Source organism: Psammomys obesus, unplaced genomic scaffold, assembly GCF_907164565.1.
Source record: "Psammomys obesus unplaced genomic scaffold, mPsaObe1.curated_primary_1811, whole genome shotgun sequence".
Lineage (NCBI taxonomy): Eukaryota > Metazoa > Chordata > Mammalia > Rodentia > Muridae > Psammomys > Psammomys obesus.
Genome location: NW_026589465.1, coordinates 28,721 through 47,621, shown reverse-complemented (window position 1 = coordinate 47,621; position 18,901 = coordinate 28,721). Strand labels below are relative to the sequence as shown.

Genomic DNA, 18,901 nt, shown 5'->3' with positions numbered 1-18,901 from the left:
ACAAATCCTTATTTAGAAAGACAACGAGGATAGACATTGGAAGAAGGAGAAAACAGGGAACAGGACAGAAGCCTACCACAGAGGTGCTTTGAATGACTACCTAGCCTTGTATCAAAGCACATGCTGAGACTCATAGCCAAACTTTAGGGAGAGTACAGGGAATCTTACCAAAGAAGGGGGAGATAGAAAGACGTAGAGGGGAAAGGAGCTCCACAAGGAGAGCAACAGAACAACAAAAAAAAAATGTGGGTCCAGGGGTCTGAGACTGATACTCCACCCAAAGACAATGCATGGAGATAACTTACAACACCTGCACAAATGTAGCCCATGGCAGCTCAGTCTCCATGTTTCCCTACTAAGGGGAACATGGGATGTCTCTGACATGAACTCAATGGCTGGCTCTTTGATCACCTCCCCCTGAGGTGGGTGCCACGTTACCAGGAAACAGAGGAAGACAATGCTGCCAGTCCTGATGAGACCTGATAGGCTAGGGTCGGATGGAAAGGGAGGAGTGTTAGGATTTTGGAACTAAACCTGCTTCTGGGTTGCCTAGAAACTTATGATGTCATCATGTGTTGCCTGCCAGGTGGCCACACCTGGAAGGCCTGGTTACCTTGCCCCTTACAGGGACAACCTGACACATGGTCCCTCTCTTGTTCCTTTCTCTCTTGGTCCCTCTTGCTCCTGGCCTCTTGGCCTTCTCCCTTTTCTCTATCAGGGCACCCCCTTCTCTCTATTTTTCCTTCTTTCTCTTTTCCCTCTATCTCTCTCTTTTTCCCCATTATGTCCTGCTTCCCCCTTTTCTCCTTCTCTTCATATTCACCTAATAAACCACTTTCATATAAGATCTGTTGTATGCCTAATTGTCATTATGTAATCTGTCCCATAGCATTACAAGGAGGACCTCTCCAATTAGTGGAATGGGGAGAGGCATGGAAGAAGAGGGAAGGAGGGTGGAATTGGGAGGGGTGAGGGAGTAGGCTACAGCTGGAATATACAATGAAAAAATTGTAATAAATAAAAAGGGAAAAATTATAATGTGTTTAAGTTAAATGTATGACAGAACAGAATTAACCTGTGTTGTTTGCAACATTAAAATCAGAATAAGGTTTTATTTTGGAGTTGTTTTTTTTCTTTTTTTTTTTAAATATTGGATGCATGGTTCCATTAAATAACTGGGTAAGCAGCCCCAGATATCCATTCCTCAAACTAATTCTCAGGAACAAATGAGATATCACAATAAGAACCACTATGTGAAGAGAGAAGGATCAGGTCCTTCTATTTGGCAGACAGACAGACAAGCAAGGAGATGTCAGAAGAGCATCTATCACTTTGCTGCCTTTGTTATACACTTGTTCCAATAAAATGCACATACTTTGATGAGATGTTTGAAGTCAGATCTTAATTCCACACATTCTTTCCATTGAAAAACTAAAAAATCATTTATGTGTCTTTGATATGCTTGTTTACATGAAATATTAAGAAGGACAAAAAATGTCACACACATGCACATACACACACACACACACACACACACCAATAACAACAAAAATGGGGAAATGCAGCTAAGTTTGAAAAGTCACCACTGTTCTAGGGTCACAGTCGCTAGAGGGGAACTGGCTACTATTGTTTTCCTAAGTGGGCTCTTTTTCAAACTGCTTTCTAAATACTTACAAGATCTGCATAACATTGAGCCTCAAGGAATCCATTTTGGCAACCCTACTCTTCTCTAAGAAACTATTGATAGTTAATAGTTGTTGGAGGGGTATGTCTTATTTTAGGGTTGCAAACACTGAGGAATTGCCCTTGCTCCTGTAAAAAACTTCCTTTTTATACTCTGAAGGGAAACTCTGATTATACTTGTTGAGCCTCAGATAAAAAAATGTGAGAATAAGAGAAGAAGAATTACACTGGGAGAGAAAAAGAGAAGAAAGTGGAGAATAGTGTGAATAATTGACTAAATTTCATAATATAAACGTGACATTTCCAAACATTAAAAAATTAAAGTGAAATAAAGTTCAGTGATCTTTGTTGATAATTGCTTGAGTGTAATTATATTCAGCTGTATGTACAAAGTTTAGGAATATTAAAATCCTCTCCAGCATATGATGTCACTTAAGTTTATGATCTTAGCCATTTTGATGGGCATAAGGTGAAATCTCAGGGTTGTTTTGATTTGCATCTCCCAGGCTTACTGCATTCTTTTCCTGCCCACTAGAGATACAATTGCTAGGAAATGGGCCCAGATTGCCAGGTCAGAACTGTTTGTGGTCTTGGTGCCTAAAGTAAATGAATCATTTCAAAAGTCAATTTCCCTTACCCAATCATTTAACACCAAGGCATGTAGTTTCCTGCTTCCATGTTTTTTTCCCTTTAAAAAAGAGGGTAGGACAGTGAGATGAGAGGGGATGGGGAAGGGGGCTACAGAGAGAATACAAAATGAATAAACTGTAATTCATAAAAATAAAAAAAAATAAATAAAACCTTGTTCCCCTAGACCGTGGGGCCACATCCCTCTCCTGCTTCTACAGGAAATACTCAAAGTATATTATAAACATGCATAAAAATCTTTCAAAATAAATATAACAAACTGTTTATATCATCTTAAAATATATGCAATTATTTGTTTGATTTTGATTTAAAAACAATTTATTGGTCACAACATTGCACACACAATAATGTCTATTTTATAGGCAGCCGTGTGCTATCGGCTGTGCCTCCTGGCATCTGTGCTCCAGTCCCTGTCCAAAAGCTGATGAGCTATTGGATCAGCAAGGACCTCTCTTGTTAGAGTCTGCACCTTCTTTTGGGAAGCCTTAGAATGTCACGTCTCTCTTGCCTCCCAATGGGGAGCGTCCAGACTATGCTGTCTGTCCCCTCAGTTTCTCCACTGGGATGTCTTCTGGAGAATTTTAAGACTTTGCGTTTGCAACCACAGTTAAAAACTTCCAAACTCATATGCCTCTGTAATAAGACTTGGCCTACATACTCTGTAGGTAAGGGTTCAAATTGGCTGATTAATGGCATGTTAAATCCCACTATTTTACGGGATCTTCTTAATTATTGTCAGCAATCTGGTAAATGGAAGGAGGTACCTTACATTCAAGATTTCTTTCTTCTCTGCTCTAAACCTCCTTTCTGCTCCTCCTGTTCTTCCACTCAACATCTAAGCATAAAATCTCAACCTGAGGAGTTCTCTACCTTTGACCCAGCAGATGAAGCTCCACCCCACCACCCTCAACCTCCAGTCTCTACAGAATCCTCACAACCTCCGGAGTCTACCCCAGCCTCTCCTCCTCCTGCTCCTCCAAAATCCTCACAACCTTTGGGCTCTTCCCCCTCCCCTCCTACTCACTCTTCCCCTCCTTCGGTTTCTCCAAAACCCTCACTCCTTTCTCCAGCAGCAGACTATCCTACTTCCTCACTCTGGCACACACTTTCACTCCACCAACTATCAGCCTACCCACAACCCATTCCTGCTCTGTAGCAAAGTCTGATACCTCTACTCAACATAAGCCAGCCTCTATCCTTCCCTTGAGGGAAGTGGCAGGTATAGACAGCTTAATTAGGGTGTGTGTTCCCTTCTCATTACTGAACTTTCTCAAGTAGAAAAGAGATTAGGATCCTATACCTCTAATCCTTCTACCTTCATTAAAGAATTTCAATATCTCACTCAATCTTATAGTCTTACCTTCCATGATATTTATATGATCCTTACCAATAACCTATTACCTGAGGAATACAGGCGAGTTTGGGAATAAGCTAGAAGGCATGCAGATGAGGTTCACCAAACAAATACTTCACACACTGTCGGAGCTGAGGCAGTACCAGACCAAGATCCAAATTGGAATTACAATACCCTGGGAGGCATTCTAGCTAGGGATCAGTTTATAACCTGCCTTCTGGCTGGTCTCCGCAGGGTTACCCTTAAGCCAGTTAATTATGAAAAACTCCAGGAGGTCATTCAGGACAGAAATGAAAACCTGTCTGTCTCAATTCCTAGAGCGCCTTACGAAGGCTCTCTTACAACACACTAATCTAGACCCTGGAAGTACAGAGGGCAGACAACTCCTGATGACCTATTCTCCCAAAGTTATCCCGACATCAGGGCTAAGCTTAAATCCTTGGAGAGGGGACCTCTGACTCCGAAGGCAGAAGTCTTAGCACTGGCCTTTAAGGTGTTCCATGGGAGAGATGAAAAAGCCCATGGGCAAAAATACCAAATGCTGGCCCAGGCCATCTGACCAGCCTCAGTTACTACCCAGGCTCCCTTGCCTTCTAAGACACAAGGACTACCAAGCCCCTGTTTCAAATGTGGTCAAAAACGTCACTGGGCCAGGGCTTGCCCTAACCCCCAAAAGCCACCAAGAGGGACATTGGGGTGTTGACTGCCACTGTTTCTCCCATGATATGGGGGCATCACTCCCAGATTGCCCTCCGGCCGATATCCTAGGCCTGGACGACTGAAGGTGCCTGGGTTCCCTTGACCCTACCACTGTCATCACTAACAAGGAGCTGTGGGTAATTATCATGGTATCAGGGCAAGCCATCTCCTTCCTTGTGGACACCGGAGCCACTTACTCACTCCTAATGGAGTACTAGGGACCAACCTCTCCTTGTAGTTCCTCTGTTGTCGGGGTAGGGGGGCAGCCATGCCAGCCTTGCTGGATTCCACCACTTGATTGTATTTTTAGGGGAGTTCCCTTGACTCATCCTTTTTAGTAATGCCAGCCTGTCCAGTTCCCCTAATGGGGAGGGACTTTTTAGCCAAAGTAGGGGCCTCTATTTCCTTTACTCCACCCATCCTCTTGACTCCTAGATCACCAGCGTCCTCTCTCCTCCTCCTCCTAGCCACCTTACCTGCCAGTTCTAACACATTGCTTCTCTTACCAGCCTCTCAAGTGGACCCCCAAGTCTGGGATATCCAAAACCCCTCTGTGGCTAGGCACCATTCCTCTGTAGCCATTCAGCTATGGGACCCCACCCAGTATATAGTTCAGGCTCAATATCCTCTTCCTCTTAAGAGTCTTAGGGAACTTAAGCCTATTATCTCTGACCTTCTAAGAAAAAAACTCCTCTCCTTTTAACACCCCCATCCTCGCAGTAAAAAAGCCCAATGGAACCTTTCACCTGGTTCAAGATCTCCACCTACTAAATTCTGCAGTTGTTCCTCTCCACCCTGTGGTAGCTATACCCTCCTCTCCACCATCCCCTCAGGCACTTTCCATTTCTCAGTTCTAGATCTCAAGGATGCATTTTTCTCTATTCCTTTAGACGCCTAATCACAAAGTATCTTTGCCTTCACCTGGACTGACCCTGACACCCTGGTCTCTACTCAGCTTACCTGGACTGTTTTACCCCAGGGATTCCGAGACAGCCCACACCTTTTTGGCCAGGCCCTAGCCTCTGATCGACTCTCCTTATCTCTCCCTAAATCTAAACTTACAAAATATGTAGATGACCTTCTCCTCTGTAGTTCATCCCTACAAGTTAGCCAAACTAACACTTCTGCTCTCCTAAATTTCCTATCCAGCAGGGGCTATTGGGTCTCACTCTCCAAGGTCCAGCTATCCACTTCTGAGGTCACTTACCTGGGACTAACAATAACCCCAAGCCACAAGGGTATCACCCTAGACAGAAAAGACCTAATATGGTCGCTGGCAGTTCCCTCTAATAAAGAAGAAATCTTATCGTTTCTGGGAATGGCCGTTTTCTTTCGGTCCTGGGTCCCCTCCTTTTCCCTTCTTGCCCACCCTTATATAAGGCAGCTTTAGGCCCTTTGCATGAACCCCTTCTAAAACCTGTTACTAGGCCCTTTCGGAGGCTCCAACAGGCTCTTCTTGAGGCCCCAGCCTTACATCTTCCAGACCTAACCCATCCCTTCTCCCGTTATGTAACAGAAAAAGAGGGATATGCCCTTGGGGCCTTGGGCCACCAACTGGGACCTTCTTTTGCACCTGTAGCCTATCTATCAAAAAAAAATTAGAACTGACAATCCAGGGATGGGCACCCTGCATCCGTGCCCTAGCAGCTGCAGAGCTCCTTATTCGAGAGTCAAAAAACCTAACTTTTGGATCACCTATTATTATCTTCTCTTCTCACAATCTGTCTCACCTTTTAACATACAAAGGCTTACAAACTTTACCTTCTTCCAGGGTCCTCTCCCTCCAGGTGGCACTAATAAAAGACTCTACCTTCACTTTCCAACCATGTCCACCCCTTAATATATCAAGCCTTCTTCCTCGACCTAACTGAACTGTTCCCCATCTCATTCTTGCACTGAAACTTTAGAGGAACCATTGCCCCACCCCTCATACATACAGGAGGGCACATTGCCTCAGGCTGCCTATACCTGGTATACAGATGGCAGCTCCTTTGTACTCAAGGGAGCTCGAAAAGCAGGTTATGCCATAGTGTCGGATACTGAGGTGGTTGAGGCACAAGCCCTCCCTGCCCACACCACTAATCAACAGGCTGAACTAATAGCTCTTACCCGACCTTTCCAATTAGCCCAGGGACAATCCCTTAATATCTATGCAGACTCTAAATATGCTTTTCATATTCTTCTCTCCCATGCTGCCATCTGGAGAGAGCGTGGGTTACTTACAGCTAAGGGAGGATCGGTAACCAATGCAGGCCAAATTATGGCCATGCTAGAAGCCTCCCACCTTCCCACAGCCATTGGAGTAGTCCACTGCTGGTCCCACTGGATGGACGATTCCATAGTTTCCAAAGGGAATGGCCAGGCTGATGAGGCAGCTAAGGCTGCGGCCCTAAAAGGCCTAGATTCCTCCCTTCCACCACAAAACATCCTTACATTACAACCCACATCTCCCCTGCCCTCTCCTGACACTCGTCAGATCCTGTCCTATCTACACCAGCTCTTTTATCCTAACAGTCAAGCTTTGTCTAACTTCATTAGGGCTCACCTGCAGCCTACCTCTGAGGACTTGCGCTTCCTAAAGACGATTACTGCTTCTTGTAAGATCTGCCAGACTTCAGATCCTAACTCAGGATATTGTAGCCCTCCTTTCCCTACCCACCAGGCAAAGGGCTCTCTCCCTGGGACTGACTGGCAACTTGATTTTAAGCACATGCCAGCAGTCAAACGAGTCTGGTTTTGTGGACACATTCTTGGGATGGGTGGAGGTTTTCCCCACTACTAACAAAAGAGCTCAGACAGTTTCTGATCTCCTTCTTCATGAGATTATCCCATGTTTTGGAATTCCTACTTCCCTTCAGTCAGATAATAGCCCTGAGTTCACTTCTCAGATTTCCCAGACCTTATCTAAAGCCTTTAACATTCCTTGGTATTTTCATATCCCATATCATTCCCAGTCCTCAGGAAAGATAGAATGAACTAATCAATCCCTAAAAAACACTCTTGTTAAACTATCACAAGAGCTTCACCTTCATTGGGTAAAACTCCTCCCCGTGGCTCTTTTCAGGCTGTGAGCTCTCCCCAAAAAAAACCTCTATTTCACCTTTTGAGCTCATGTATGGGAGACCGGTCCTAACTCTTGGTCTTTCAGCTAAATCCTCTCCTCTCCCTGACTACCTGCTTACTCCCTTACTCTGACATCTCCATTCCCCTGTATGGGTCTTTACCAACCACTATTTACCACGGCTGTACACTAACCCCTGTCCATCTCCTATTAACATTGGGGACCAAGTTCTTCTCTCCCCTCCGAACCAAAGTTTCCCAACTCTTTCTCCTAAATGGCAGGGCCTTTTCAAGGTGATTCTTGTGACCTCCACAGCTGCTAAACTTGAGGGCTTCCCTCACTGGATTCATCTATCCCACCTTAAGCCTTTCACCCCCTTTCCTCAAGACAATGCCCCTTCCTACATATCAACTCCAACAGGACCTTGCTCCATCAAGCTCCAAAAGATGCCAAGATCAACCACCCAGTCTCCAGTTCCAGAAGAATGAGGCTTCACCACAGGAGCAGTGTTCGACTCTACTGGATTGGATATGTATTTTTCCTCCTCTCCTTCTTGCCTATTTCTGTTAAAGGTAATCCCTACATATGGAGATTTGAGGTTCAAGAAACCATCATTGATAATAAACAATCTCTCCAAATAGGGTCGACAAATTAGTCTATGGGAGGCTGTTGGGAGCCGATTGAGATAGCCATCACCCCCACTTCTATCCCTCCCCTCTAATTTTTGTTTGCTTTCTCTTTGATCAAACAAAGATTTATTGCAAAAAATGGCCCAACAAGTATGGAGGCTGCCCATACTGGTCTTGCCAAATCCACTCACCAGCACAGAAGAAGCTCCTTCAACCTGTATAAAAAGACCCTCTACTTACACATCCAAGACCCGTGGAATGCCAGATGGGAAGCACACATCGTTAGAAAACTCTACCACCGCTACACACCCGATCTACCAATAAGTACTATCCATATCCAGAGAAAATGTGTCCCAATTACCCAAAATCTGGGAATGGGAGAAGTAAAACAGATAATTGAACACTCCTCTAAGGTTATTACTTCTCTAACATCCCCTCTTATGAATGACACAAACCTGTCATTTAATCTCCTACTTCAGACTTTGACCTCAGCCTACACGCTCCTTAATGTGACCCAACCGGGTCATTTTAAAGCTTGCTGGCTGTGTGTTCCACAGGGGACCAAGTCAGACAGCCTCTGCAGTGACTCTGTCAAGCAACCTCACTTCACCATTTACTAACTCCCCTTCCTCTGATGTTGCCACAATCCCCTACCTTTCTCATATCACCCTCTTTGGCGTGGCAAGCTGTTTCAAGGCATCTGGGACACACTCTGTAGGAATGCTAAGTTCCCTAGACTGTAATAAAACTGTAATCCTTGAAACCTCATCTCAACCCCAATGTCCTACTGTTAATAATATCTCGATTCTTTGTGGCACTCAGGTCTACCATTGTCTGCCTGCTCGTTGGTCAGGAGTTTGCACTCTGGTACTCCTTTTCCCTGAGCTAGGGGTGATAAACGAAAGAGAGTCCCTACCAATCCCAGTTGTGGACTCAAAAGCTGCCCAGCAGGAGAAGAGGGCAATTCAAATCCTACTCCTTCTGGCTGCTGCAGGAATCATCATAGCTCTAGGGACTGGAAAAGCAGGACTAGCCACCTCACTAACTTTGTATTATCAGCTTTCTTCCCAGTTCATCCAAAAAGTGGCGCAGACAATACTAACCTTCCAAAGACAGATTGACTCGCTGGCAGCAGTAGTACTTCAAAACTGACAAGGATTGGATCTCCTCACAGCTAAAGAAGGTGGCCTCTGCCTCTTCCTCCAGGAGGAATGCTGTTTTTATGTCAACCAGTCGGGTATAGTAAAGGACAAAATACTGCAACTCCAGACAGATTTACAAAAACGAAAGGAAGAGCTGGAGGCGTCTAGCTTGGGCCTTTCAGAATCCCATATGGAAATGGATTCTGCCCCTTATCTCACCTCTCGTGCTAGTGTTTCTGCTTTTGCTTTTTGCACCCTGCTTAATTAACTTCCTCTCTACATTCTTCCAACAACAAAAGCAAAAAATCTCTAACCAAACCATTAATCAGTTACTCTTACAGGATTATCAACCTCTGCCCACAGAGCTGGATGACTATGACCCTGATGGTGGGGACCAGCTGTACTCCAAGAAGGACAATGCCCCTAATTAGCAGGAAGTAGCTTGAAGAGCAAAAGTCGTCCCTGTGCCCTTCCTCCACCATCACCACTTCCTGACTCCTCACTTTTTAATAAAACAAAAAGGGAGGAATGTTGGGATTAGTAAACAGGCATCTGTAAGGCCAGCCCCAAGGGACCTGACAAACTAGTTATCAGGCACTTGTGAAGCCACCAGACCACCTGCTGATCACCTGGAACTACCTGCGCTCATGCCCTGGGTCACTGTATAAGAGAACTCCTGGACCCCCCCTCTGCCTTGCCTCTCTGCAACCACTTTCACCTTCCCCTAATAAACCTCCCACATGGAACCCATCTCCTCGTGGTGTGATTTGTGAACCCGTCATGTAATCTTCACAGGCACACACTTCCTAACACAAATAGTCAATCTTAAATACATATACATTTGAACCACTGTTTGTATATGTAATGTATAAGGTATATGTTTAAAAATCTTCACAATTACAGAAGAGGTCATGAATTTGAGAGGGAATGGGGGGACATAGTGAGCCTTAGAGAAGTGAGAAGGACCCTTGAAAATGATGTAAATACAGTACAGTAAAAATGCTTTATAGAAGATGAAATCAGAATAGTGCCTGCTGTGAAACAGACAGATGGTAAGCAATGATATTTTGTAAGGATATTATTCTGGCATGTTTGAAAGCTTTTGTTACACATCTGGTCTGATGTGACCTGTACATTTGGTTCAGACCCAGTGTTTTAGACTCAAATTGCAATCCTTCATAAACTTTCCAGTTGAAGATCTGTATGTGTGTTTTGGCTCTGGAATATAAAATAAAAACTTAAAAATTTGTTGTTTTATTTATTATTATTAAATTCTATACATGCATACAATGTTCATTGATCATATCCATCCCCCATTTTCTCTTGAACTCTCTCCAGACTCCCTCACACCTTCCTCGGAACTTTATGTTCTCTTTTTATAACTCTTTATTTGTTTATCCATCTTAACTAATTAGTGCTACCGATAAACACATAGCCATGTGGTCATTAACTGTGGCCTAAGAAAAACACCATTGTCACAATTCTAAAGAAAAGTAACTCTTTCTACCTGACATACCATCAACAGTCAATGCCCCTCAACTAAGTGTGAAGTTTCAGGAGCCCTTTCCTCTACTTCTCAATGGAGTCTTCCATTGATTTAATCTCATGTAAGTCTCATGTAAGTGACCACAGCTACTGTGAGTTCATATGTGCAATAGGCATGTCATTTCCAGAAGAGAGCTTTTCACCGCATCCCCATCTGTTGATTTTATATTTTCCTATTCAATGTTATCACTTGAGTACACAAAATTATGAATATTAAAGTACCAAACAAATTAAAATGTTTTACTCTTCTTTTTTGGAGCTTTATTTTAGGTTTTTTAGTTTTTGTTTTTTTTTTTTTTTTGGTTGTTGTTGTTGTTTGTTTGTTTGTTTGTTTTTTTTTGTTTTTTTTAGACAGGGTTTCTCTGTGTAGCCTTGGCTGTCCTGGACTCACTTAGTAGACCAGGCTAGCCTCAAACATACAGCAATCTGCCTGCCTCTGTCTCTCTGACTTCTGGGATTACAGGCATGTGCCACCATTTCTGGCTGTCTTACAATGGTTTCTCTGAGAAGAAGGAAGATGTAGGCCTTGCATATATTATTATGCAAGGGACAAAGAACAAAACCACCACAGTAATGTGGGATCCACAGGTAGAGAGAGCCTTACACCTTCCATCAGAACTATGGGCTTTCAGAGAGAACAAGATGACACCATAGGAAATAGGGACTGTCTCTGACATGAACTCAGTGGATGGCTCTTTGATCACCTTCCCCCTGAAAGGGGAGCAGCCTTACCAGCCCACAGAGGAAGACAATGCTGCCAGTCCTGATGAGACCTGATAGGCTAGGTTAAAATCTAAGGGGAGGAGGATTTCCCCTTTTAGTGCCTGATTTGAGAGACCCGAAAAGACCACTAAAAGTCGAGTCCAATTCAAATCACAGGAGGATCGTTTTTCAAACTTAAGCTTGGGCTGCCACTCTTCCTTGAAGTAACATGATAGAAAGTGAGGCCCTCTGCTGAAGGTTTGGTTATGTCAGGGAATCATATGAAAGAAAGGGGAATTAATATGACCTGGAGAGGACAGGAGCTCCACAAGGACCAAATATATCTGGGCACAGGGGTCTTTTATGAGATTGTTTCTCCAGCCAAGGACCATGTATGGATATAATCTAGAACCTATGCTTGGATGTAGTCCATGGTAACTCAGTATCCAAGTGGGTAACCTAGTAAAGGGGACAGGGACTATTTCCGATATGAACTCAATGGAAGGCTCTTGGACCTCCCCACCCCCCAAGGGAGGAGCAGCCCTGATAGGCCACAGAGAAGGACTTTGTGGCCAGTCCTGAAGATAACCAGTAATCCAGGGTCAGAAGAAAGGGGAGGAAGTTTTCCCTTATCAGTGGACTTGGAAAGGAGCAGGAAGGGTGGGATTGGGTGGGTATGGGGAGCAGGATACAGCTGGGATACAAAGTTAATAAAATATAACTAATAATAAAAAAGTAAGTAAAAAAGAAAGTGAGGCCCTGAGTCTCAGGGAGGCAGAGTTTTTAAAGGAAAAAGGGCAAGTGGGGAATTCCAATCCTTGGCATTACAAAGAAGGGTAAGTTTTGCACAAGGGGTTCAGCTTTCGAGATGACTTTTAGGATAATTGTTCCAAACCACCTGGCCAAACCAACAGATATCTAAGATATCTGTAGGATAGCCTGATGGGTGGAGTGGAGGACCCAGTAACACATTCTGTGGCACTTATGACAACCTGACAGCCTGTAGGGTTGAGATCTGATTATAGTTATCTATTTACACATTCTGTGGTATCCATGAAAACCTGAAGGGTGGAGGGCCATGTGGCCCTTCTCGGAACCCAAAGGTGGGAGTCAAGTCACTCCAAGGTCAATCAACTTAAGAAAGAATCTAAGAAACCAAATGGAGCCATCCCTGCCATCCTCAGTTCCTTCACCCTGTCAGTGGACTTGGGAAAGCACAAGAGAGGAATGAGGGAGGGTGGGATTGGGCGGGGATGGAGGAGGTAGCTACAGCTGAAATACAAAGTGAATAAGCTGTAATTAATAAAAAAATATACATCTAAAACAAAAGAAATACAATCCCACCTGTGGTGGGCATGTTTGTGCACAACTTTAATCCTGTACTTCATAAACAGAGGCAAGCATGTCCCTGAGAGTTTGAATCCAGCTGGGTGTACATAGTCAGTCAAGGACGTAGAGTGAGACTCTGTGGGAAATCCCATGGACACATATTAAGTTTGAAAAATAATATAAGGTTTCTAATAATATACGGTTTCTATTATGTTCATCTCTATATTTCTAGTTGGTGTAATCTCAATGTCACTAAAACCTTGAAATATTTTTAGTTTGTTTCTTTTCCCAATTCAAGACAAAATTTTATATGAATGGAGTCTAGGTGCAGCCTGGACATGTTCTTGTTTTTGTTTTTGTTTGTTTGTTTTTTGGTTCAGTCTTTGTGAGCACCCATGGTCCCAAATTAGTTTACTCTGTAGGTCTTCTTGTGGTGTCTTTGACACCTCTGGTTCCATTTCCTTCCTCCAACTCCTCCACAAAATTCCCAAACCTCTGTCTTTTCTTTGGCCCTGGGTCTCTGCATCTGTTTCCATCAGCTTCTGGATGAAGCCCCTCAGAAGACATTTATACTAAGATCCTCCCTGCACGCATGGCTGAGTATCATTAGTAGAACCAGGGTTTGGCTCTTTCCTATGGGGTGTTTCTCAAATTTGGCCAGTCATTGGATTGGCATTCCCTCAGTCTCTGCTCTAACCTTTACACTTTTTGTAGGTGAGACATATTTTGGGTAGATTTTATGGGTGGGTTGGTATCCCCTCCCTCCCACCTTGCTATATGAAGTAGCTACTTCAGGTTTCATATGTCCTGCTGCTTTTAGGAGTCTCATCTAGGGTCACCTCCATAGACTACAGGGAGTCTTCCCTGTCCAAGAGATAACCACACACACACTGACTTCTGTTCTCTTTCCCAGTCCTCCCTCTCCACCCCACCAACCCCTGATCTCTCTACACCTGAACCCCACCTAAGTTCCCCTTTCTATTCCTTTTCCCACTCACTTCCCTCCTTCCATCTACTCAGATATCAACCAAAACACATTCATTCCATCAACTAATTTTAACAGATATTCAAATAGCTAAATTTCTTTTAATATTGCCTTAGATTTATGACATATAGTTCAATTATTTTAAAATCTTTATTGTTTAGAATATTTGTGAATAAATAAAAGTATTCCACTCTAAAACTAATCAGATCTCTGATATATATAACTCATGAGTTATGAAAAAGGATAAAATGCTACATTATTTTACTCCCAATTCAGTCAATGACTTTTTTGTTTTTAATTGATGGTTAAGTGTATCAATACTGAAACTATAAAATTTAAAGGGAAATTTCACAGCATCTTTCTGAATGTCAATTTCAACTCTATATATGATCATTGTAACTGACTTTAATGTTTATATTCAATTCATAGTGAAAATGTTATCTCACAAATGAATTTCTCATATATATCTTAATACATTGTCGATAGAATAGTTTCATGTGCTTCTCTAAAAGGAGTAATCATGAAGGGATTTTATGAGTAAATATGGTTTTACTTTGTGGTTTACACTAGGTTTAGTAAGTATAATTATTTGATTTGTTGTATTTGTTATGTGTATGAATGTGTGTGTGTGTATGTGTGTGTGTGTAATGTATGTGAACATGAAGAAAATGCTGGTAGCCATGCACATTCCTGCAGAGCATTCAGGAGTAATGAATATCCTTCTCTATCTCATTTCCTTGAGAAAAATATCTCTGATTGACTGAGTTTTGAACTAGCTATGTTATTCATAGATTAGTTGTCCAGTTCATTTTTGGGGTCTGCCTGGTTCTGATTTACCCACAGTGCATTAACGATGACCTATCATACTTGGCTTTGGACATGAGTGGTAAGTGTCCTCATTCTTACACAGCAAGAATATTAATCATGAACCTCTATAAGTTTCTTCCACGTTTTCCTGATGGCATTTATTATTTCCTTATTTCTGAAAGTGTAAACCATAGGATTGAGCAATGGTGTCAGGACATCTGTAAACACAAATACATGTTTCTCGAAAGAGAATGCAGATGTAGGTCGTGCATATATTAGTATACAAGGAACAAAGAAACAAACTACAACAGTAATATGGGATCCACAAGTGGACAGAGCTTTATAGCGCCCTTCAGAGCTGTGGGCTCTCAGAGAGAACAAAATGACACCATAAGAAACAAGCAAATAGGAGAAAATAATTATGCAGATTGAGCCACTGTTAGCAAACACCAAAATGAAAAACATGTGTGTGTCAGTGCAGGCAAGCTTCAGCAATGGGAACAAGTCACATATGAAATGATCAATGATATTGGGTCCACAAAAGGGCAGCTGCAAAGTGAAGGCAATTTGTATTATACAATGCAAGAATCCTCCAGCCCAGGCCATGCACACCAGAATGCCACAGAGCCTCCTGTTCATGATGAAAGAGTAGTGCAAGGGTTTGCAAATGGCCACATAGCGATCATAGGCATGGCTGCCAGGATAATCACCTCCACTGAAGAAAGACAGTGCACAGCAAAAATCTGGGTCATACAGCATTCAAAAGAGATAGTCTTCTTCTATAAACCAAGTCTATGATCATCTTTGGTGTGACAACAGAAGAGACACAGGCATCTAGGAAAGATAGGAATGCCAAGAAGAAGTACATGGGGGAGATGAGCAGCACAGGACTGTAGAATATGGTCACCACAACCATCATGTTGCCCACAAGAGTTGCAAGATAGACCAATAAAAATATAACAAATGATATTTTCTCAATTTGGGGGTTTTGTGAAAGCCCCAGGAGTATGAACTCATTAACGAAGCTCTGGTTTTTCATGTTCTCCAGAGGAAAGAATAGTGTATTTATGAGACTCTGTAATTATAAGAAAAACACACATCATATAAATTTATAGTATTAGCATTCAATGTGTCACAATGTGGCACATCTTTTTTCAAAAATTATCTTATTGATTTTATTACTCTTCAAAGCAATATATAAAGGAAAATATAATCAGATACCATGCAGAATTGATGTAGAAATTTTTGAATAATTTTAAATAGCCACAATTTTAATATTTGGGATAAAATCATTTATTTGTATTAGGAAGGGAAACACATGTTTGAGCTTTCAGTTTTTATCAATCTCTAAATGTTTTTTGTTTTTTTTGGTTTTTTTTTTTTTGGTAGTAAAATATTGAAAGGCTCCTTGCATTCTGCCCAAAGTTTTTGGCCATAAGTCTCAATATCTGCTTTGCTAGTCTGCAGGGCAGAGCCTTTCAGAGGAATCTCATGAAAGAAGTGGGAAATAATAGTAAGATCTGGAGAGGACAGGAGGACAAAAAGGAGAACAACAGAGCCAAAAAAATTGAACACAGGGGTCTTTTCTGAGACTCATACTCCAACCAAGTACCATGCAGGGAGATAACCTAGAACCCCTGCACAGATGTAGCCCATGGCAGTTCAGTGTCCAAGTGGGTTCCATAGTAATGGGAACAGAGACTGCTTCTGACATGAACTGATTGGCCTGCTCCTTTTTCACCTCCCCCTGAGAAGGAAGCAGCATTACCAGGCCACAGAGGAAGACAATGCAGCCACTCCTGATGAAACCTAAGAGACTAGGATCAGAGGAAAGAAAAAGAAACCCTCCCCTACCAGTGGATTTGGGGAGGGGAGTGTGTGGAGAAGGGGGGAGGGAGAAATTGGGAGGGAAGAAGGGAGGGAACTAGGAGGGGGTACAAAGTAAATAAAGTGTAAAAAAAAGTCTCACAGTGCTGTGATCAAGGTGTTGGACAGGATTAAAAGCCACCTGTATCACCATGAGTCTAAAGCACTCCCAGCCTAAGCAATGTCAATTTGATCATCCTTTAGTACCATGTGATTTTTCAATAAAATTTAATGTTATGATCATGGTTTCTTTACTACCCATAAAAAGAAAATATTGAAAGGCAGTTAGAAACTATACCTTAATAATCAACCAAAAACTACACTTTATTAATCATGTCTACCATCTGCATGAAACAAGTCAGGGCTGTGTTGTCTACAATATTGGAATGAAACTTCATCTACTAATAAACAAAGAGATAAAATGTACCTTGAAAATCCTGAGAACATTTAAATTTTTGTTTGAAATCATGAAGTGCTTTAGAGTTCAAATCAAGTAATTTGTTCTTCATAACACAAAACTTCCAGTACAACAGTAATTATCATTAACATGATGCTAATGAAAAAAATGTTGAAAATTCACTGTAGTTCATCAATTTACAATGTTGCCAGTGCTTTCTAAAAATGATGCTGTTGTCAGGATGACTAAATGAGGTGGAAAAACACACCTGTACTGGACTCAGCCTCCTCGTCAATTATATCTGGCATGTGCAAACCTTTTAACTAAAATTTTAAGTTCAAAGGAACAAGGTGTTCAAACTTGGATTTCAAGAGCTTTTAGCTGAACTATGCCTGACCTGCTCCAGATTCTTGAGATTTTTTCCCCCTCAGATCTAGACCTTTACCTTTTTCTATAGGATGGGTCTGGTTGTTTGATGTTCCTAAATTCAATAAGCCTGGGGACATTGAAGTTTCTTTTGTGAAAATTACATCAAAATAATAATGGAAGCAGAAATATTGGAGGAGATATTGAGTACTAAGGGAAAAAACCTCAGACAATGATACAAATTAGGGAAGATTATTTTATATTAAGTTCTTGCCTTTTCATAGCCAAAACTGATAAATATTTTTCTTCATATTTATTCACAAGGTAAAATGCTTGGTTTAATAGGTTTTAGTAAAATATAGTTTCAATGTATATCATGGTCTGATGCTCATAGTTAATGGTGAGATGTCAAAGCTCTTGTCCTGATTCACAGATACTCATGTTTTAACACCCATTCTTAAACAAAACAGAATACACGAACACCAAAACAAGCAAAGCGAAACAACAAGAGTGAGTGAAAAATTCGAAGGGAAACAAAAGACAAGGTTGACTTAAAAACTGTGTTAATATTAGCTTAAACTTTTAAATTTGCTTAAGATGCCTGTTTGTTATAATTGAACTGACAATGGCATTTTCCAGAAAATAATTTTCTAAATTATTTTATGAAGTCAATTATGGACAGTACAGCATAATCACTATGGTTTATGATTACAAGTTATCCTGTTAAATAAAATGACTAGTAGTTAAAATTCAACTAAATACATATTTAAATCTCTTTCTTTAGCTGACTGATATATTCTTGTGTATTTTATAGTCCTGCCAAGTAAACTCTTATTAAAGCACTATGGCAATGGCAAGTGAAACTAAACAAGTGGTACCCTGAAGCCTTCTGTTCTACCTTATTTGTGTTAATCTAAACTGAGAATAAATACAATGTTAAGTAGAAATTTAAACATGTTTTTTTTGTTTTTTTGTTTTTTTTTTACTAAGCAACGGGATGACCTAGGAAGAATAGGATAGAAGTATATATGAACACAATACAGACACATAAAATTTTCAAATAATAAATATATTTTAAAATAGCAACAAACAGCTTTATTTGTAAATAGTCTTGTCACTGAACAGCCTACCAGATCTCAGGCTTATGGTCCATGAAAATAAGTGGGGGTTGACAAGGTCTGCTGCAGCCCAGTTGGACATAACATCAGCCTAGCCTGGAAAGACTTTTAACTCCTGAGCCTCCAGCCTCCATCTCGAGGTCATAGTGCAGTCTCGTGCCACCATACCCAGCCAAATTAATTTTTTAAAATCATTTCTAAAACTCATAATTCAAGAATAACGCTTGACTATTGATATCAACATTATTTTAAGCAGTGCCTACATACCGCACTGAGATGAAATATTGAATCAGTCAAAAGAAAAATGTTTTTATAATCACATTATAAAGTATTCTGATTAAAAAGAAAAGGATTTACACATTCAATACATTTAAAAACACTAGAAAATTTTCCAGTATCCTATTCATAATTCGGAAGTATTACTTCAGTTTCCAAATTGCACTCTGAAAATAAAATAAGCTGAAGAAATTTTCATACATTCAGCATCTACTTTTAGCCCCCATCTTCATGTTCACACTGGAAAGTTAGGCATAAATACATTACTGGCTTTAGTGCTAAACCCTGGATGCT

At 41.4% G+C, this 18,901-nt stretch overlaps 1 pseudogene; it reads right to left on the bottom strand.

Annotated features, from left to right (window-relative positions):
• Positions 1-14,695: 14,695 nt before the first annotated feature.
• Positions 14,696-15,626, bottom strand: LOC129675070 (olfactory receptor 4C15-like; annotated as a pseudogene).
• Positions 15,627-18,901: the final 3,275 nt, after the last annotated feature.